Source organism: Stigmatopora argus, chromosome 5 (genome assembly GCF_051989625.1).
Source record: "Stigmatopora argus isolate UIUO_Sarg chromosome 5, RoL_Sarg_1.0, whole genome shotgun sequence".
Classification (NCBI taxonomy): Eukaryota; Metazoa; Chordata; class Actinopteri; order Syngnathiformes; family Syngnathidae; genus Stigmatopora; species Stigmatopora argus.
This window is the reverse complement of record NC_135391.1, coordinates 10,816,501-10,822,500: the sequence shown is the minus strand read 5'-3', so window position 1 is coordinate 10,822,500 and position 6,000 is coordinate 10,816,501.

Genomic DNA, 6,000 nt, shown 5'->3' with positions numbered 1-6,000 from the left:
TATAAACTTCAAATTTAACAAGATGTGGTTCCTATGCATCAACTTTTTTCCCCCTACTGACTGGTAACCAGTTTAGGATGCAGTTGATTTATATTGCAATATAGTAATGTGGCATCCTTTTTTACCTGCTCAGAAGGGAGATCCTGCTAAATGGATCATCTAGATTAGGAAATACTGTTAATTGTAACAAACTGTGGGTCTGTGCAGCCCTTTGAGAATCTTTGCTAATGAAGGCCCAAATAAATAATACCCATAACCTTAATATCGTGCTTCCAAACAACCTTAAGATGAAGCGGACATATTTGATAGCTAACCGAGCAAAGTTGTCATTGCTGTTGTTGATGTCGCGATGCAATGTCTGTTTGTTTCTCAAGAGCATTTAGCGATGGCGTCAATTAGTTTCGTGTTAATGTAGGATGTCAAAACAAAGCTATTGATCGCAAGGCCTAAGCAGGAGGGATTGATCTGACCGTCAACTCATTACGCTGGCTGGCGCTGGGCCGTCATAAACACTTTGCTAGAGACTCCATCAGGAGGATCTGTGGCGCTGTCTCTCATTCATTTCAAAAAAATTATATAGGATTTGCCCTTTTATTTCATTGATTGTGCCTCCCTCCACAAGCTCCCACGCCGTTTTATGTCATGAATAATTTTTGAGTGGAGCCTCAAAGTTTTCAAATTTGTCTTGCCTAATTGCAAAAAAAGCTGAAATTAATGTTTTTTTTCAAAGCTTTAATACAATTGTGAAGACTGCTGTAATCAAATGTTGATCTGGAAATATTTGACACAATAGCCAAGTTTTGAATCCAATTCCAAAAGGGAAATAATCAAAGTTATTTGTGAATGTATGTTATACGCCACCTTGCCGTGAATAAGAAAAATATTCTATTTTCGACACGGTTGCTTCTTCTTTGTGTGTTTTGGTGCTTTCCACTATGCCCTTTGAGACATTTTGAAAGGACACCAACATCCCAGATGATGGGACAAGTACAGGACGCAGCGTAATTAGCAAATGAAAAACATTATCGGTAATAGAACACAACACCCATTATTACATCAGAAAAGACGCTCGCAGGCAATGTGTTGAATATCAAAATATACGGTTCTAATTTCTTGTCCTGGGTAATTGTAGGACTAAAGAGAAAATGAAGCTGTTGTTTTTTTTGGCTATCCTCATTTAAAGATTACACTCACAGAACGTGCAAGTCGAGACCTGCTTCTGTTAAGTTATGTCCCTCTGCAATTAATCCCGGATGATATTTTGTGGCCCCCATTTGACAACTAATTGCAGTTTTATTGTTGCCCGCACATATTTTAAAGCTGGCAATAGATTTTTTTTTAACATAAAATCGCTGAATTTAATGAAGGAACTCATTCATTCATCTTTCAAACCGCTTATCCTCACATGGGTCACGGGGGTGCTGGAGCCTATCCTAGCTAAATACGGGAACGAGGTGCGGCACACTGAATCGGTGGCCAGCCAATCGCAGGGCACAAGGAGACGGACAATCATTCATGGTCACACTCATACCAAGGGGCAATTTAGAGTCTTCAACCAGCCTACCATCCACGTTTTTGGGCGTGACCGGATGATTCGCCTAACGACGTTTCGCCGACGGATGTTTGACAGATGGACAGGTCGCCGAATGGACGTTCCACCGAACGTTCATTCGGCCGAACGACCGAACGTTTGGTGGAATGTCCATTCGGCGACCTGTCCGTCTGTCAAACGTCCGTCGGCGAAACGTCTTTAGGCGAATCATCCGAGTACCGTTTTTGGGACGTGAGAGGAAACCAGAATACCTGGAGAAAATTCAAACTCCACACAGTAGGGACCGACCCAGGATCAAACCCGCAACCCCAGAACTGTGATGCCGTGTCCACTAGGTTAAATAGCCCACAATTGAAGGCCCTCTGTTCCACCACCTTGTCTCCTATCATCCACCCCAACAACAAGTGTCTTATATTTCCAAGCTCATAAATCTTGATCCCGCTGCTGGCTGTTCCATTTGGCTAGAACAGGAAACTCGAGCGGGAAGAGACCACGCGGAATAAAGAATGACTCCCGTTCACTAGTTTGCCCTTCTTTTACCGTCTTTTTCCTTTGGGAGCGGTCGCTTTTATGTATTGAGGGAACTCCTGAGGCTAAAAATGCCAGTATTGTTTTTATTCACCTTCACATATCATAACTGCTCCTCATATTTCTCCTGCAATCTCTAAAAGATTGGTTTGAGTGAAAGAGGAGCATGGATGTGCCGTTAAACATAAGTATGGGGGGGGAGTACTATAATGGTAAATAATGTAAAAAAAACGAATGGCACTAACATGCAATGCATGTATTATAATCCTTAAGTACATTTTTATTGGAAGAAAAGTAAACTTTATTTTTAGTTTAAAGGCTTAGGAACCTAGCAAAAATTCAATAATCATTTAAAGGAAAATGTAATTCAAATTGAATAGAACTAAAGATAACAGATCATGCGTGTGTGTTTGGGGAATTACGATTGGTTTTGCCAGAACAAAAAGTTCCATGATGCAATATATCATTCAGCATGTTGAAAGTTAAATTGATCAGATATTCGGTGTTAGAATGTGTCGCCATTTTTAAAATGAATTTGTTCACTGAATAGTTACGGTGAATTTTACATAATGTGTTGAAAATAAATGTTTTTTTTTCATTAGGTAGACAAAAAATAAAAGGGGCTAATCCATGTGTCATAAGAAAATTGTACTAAAAATGATAGGGACTGACCATTACTTTTCTTTTGTGTGAGAAATTCAACATTCTCATTCACAATCTTTCAAGACATTTTGGGTGCTTTGTCAGAAATGAGTGTTTTTCGGTTTAATAATGTTCAGAGGGAAGAGCATATTCATCATCACACCCACATATGCACACACCCACACACTCGCAAGCACACACTGATACATGTCCTCTTCACAGTGTGTCTGATGTGATACGCAGGTGCAGCAAGGCCTGTTGAAGTCTTAATAACCACGTGTTGGTTCTTTTTTGACCACGCTGACTGGATAATTGACGCTGGCGTCATTACAAAGCATCCGCCCGGCACCCTCCCCTCACTTTGTGTGTATGTTCTTCCTGCCATCAAGAGTTCTCGCTCCCACAGCTGTCGTATTTTCCAGGATGAGGAGAGTTATGTAGAACTAAACTATAATTAGCAGCAAGTGCATCACCGAATGCCAAGTCACACGTTGAAAAAGACAAATCTCTGCACTGTTTACTTGACCAAATTGAAATCAGAACTACAATTAAAACTCACCCTAATTTAGAAACTAACACCCGATTTGAAACGTATTTTAAACCCTATATTCAAACCTTAACTTTAGATCCAAACCGGATTTGAAACCTTAGGGAGCGAGGGAAATCTATGCTGTGAAATGACACGGAAATGATCTTACCTTGTACCAAAAGTGTAGAAAAAGTCCTCCTTTTGTCCAGAAAGTACCCTTGCTGCCTTTGCATGCAGACCGGCCTTCCAAATTCTAAAACAGGTGTGGCAACAGGACGCATTCCATTAAAATAAGTCCCATAAAGTCATCAAAAAAACCTTCAGAGCCCACGTTAGAAGTATAAAAACAGGACTGGCTCTCAGAAGGCAAAAGGTTGCCTGTGGTATAGTTTATCAAAGAACATTTTCATTCATCTCTTGTGCAGGAAGCATTGAAGCTCAAAGATAATCTTAAGCGCAAGCTTTGTGGTATTTGCGCTCTGTTAACTAACACTGTCATTTAAAGGTTGTGAAAGACACGGCGATTAAGGGATATGGATCATGACACACGGAAACATTATCATGTGTCTCAGGAGTAAAGCTCAGCCCTCGCTGGTCATGTGATGTTTCACACTTGAAATTCTACATCGTGTTATCTTGGCAATGCTACAGAGACTCATTTCATTAACCTTTTAAGGTCACTACGGGGAACAGCTATTCCAAAGTTTACCCTTAAGATTGTCCGGTTTTGCGGATCGTGAGCGTGTTCAGGTCCAAAGACGGGGAGTAGAGTGCACAAACAAAAACTGTGACAGGGTCATCAAAAAATAACAAAGACTTTGAAATCAAATAACAGAATCAAACCTGATGGGGAGGACGTGGGGAACCCAGGGTCATAGGACATGGACACGAGCATGACAAACACAAATGATCCAAGACTGACAAACACACGGGGTTAAAATAGACACACATGGGTTGATGAGACAATTAGAAACAACTGGGTCACACAAGAGGCAGCAAGCAGGAGATACACTGGGGGTGGGAAAGGACAGGTGAACTCAATGAGCAGTCACAGGGCGAAAAACACAACATAACCAACACCTAACGAAGGGATTATTCATTCATTTTTCTGTATTGCTTATCCCCGCGATGGGCCTAATTCATGTGTACGTTGAAATTCAGTTTGCTAAAGTCAATTTCAAACTGTCTTGACAGTTACCCGGAATTTGAAGGAAAATCAGTCCATTGTGAGACAATGACCTCTTGGTTTTTGAGCATGACACAAGGTTTTTTTTCAGTTTGATTTGAATGTGCACTATTACTATACTACAATGATTACTGGCATTGTAAAAAATACAAGTAGTACATATACTATATGCTATTTTCTTGACATTGGTTTAGATTAGAACTTTATTTCATCTTGTAATCAGGATATTTCCATATATATGTTTAATGTATGATTTCAGCTCTACAAATTGGTTTTTTTGATCACTTGTGATAGGCAAAAAATCTTTTAACCAATCTAGTAATGTTACACTTTCTCATTTTCCTAACTTTAAATAATTTTTAAGTCACACATGCTTTTGTTGAAATGACTCTATGTATGCTAGGACAGGTTGTGCTTTAACCATATTTTACACAGCTGAACATTTTGTATCACTTCTTACTAAATTGCAATGAGATCAGATCAGGCTGTCGGGGAGTTCTTTTATCTGTGTTGTAGAAAGATGGAACGAGGACAAGGAAACAACATTTCAGACACAGTCAGCAACTCTTTGTTTTGTTCAGCAGCTTATTCACATTTATACACAAGTTTGTCATTCCTCGCCAATTTGTTTTTTTCCCTTTACAAAAAACAAGAAGAAGAAAAAGAAGCACTTCTAGGGACATACACATACAGTATAGGCAGCATAAAAGAGGAAAGAAGTCTATGGTACAATAGGTCACTTGAAGAAGAGAAGAAGTCCAAAGTCTTTGATTGTCACTCCCTTCCATTCACACAGTATGTTCTTTACAATTTGTCTTGACTCAAAAGCATGCCATTGTTCGCTTTGTCCATAAAGTGAAAAAAAAAAAAACAATTCGGAAGAGGGCTGAATGTTTGCCCATTTGTGGGTAAGCAGGCTACTTACTATGTCATTCTTCATTCCTAAATGAGGGGTAAATGCTTCCAAGGAACTCCAACAACAAAGAAAACATTCATCCAATACAAGTTGGAAAAATGTGTATGTCAATAGGTTTTTTTTTCAGGTTACTACTTCCTAGACAATACCGTATTTTATTTCTTTTTTTAAACAGATAATGGATGTTGTCACATTTTATGCTTTGCTATGCATAAATCAATGCTATGAATATAAGAAAAGAATATGACGGGAGATGATGAAAATGGAATGGTCCATTTTTGAGAGGGAGCTGAGGTGAGAGAAACACCATTGTGAAGGAAAAAACAAAAATGTTGTCACTTTTCAGGTCAAAGAATATCAAGTAGATTAAAACAAAAGGGCATAACAGACTCTACCATTTAAATGATGTGTCAGGGGAAGCAACAATACCATGATTTAAAAGGCAAAAAGGACTATACTACTTTTCATTTGAAAGATTTAAATGGTTGAAATAAATCTAACAGTGAAAGCACTGGCATCTATTTGACTTTTTGTTTTTTTGTTAGCCAGTAATGTGTAATGTGATTTGTTTATCACTCTGTACTCGGTCTTCTGCATTATTGCCCAGAGTGGATGTGTGCTAATGCAGTGAATGGTTGGGAATTATT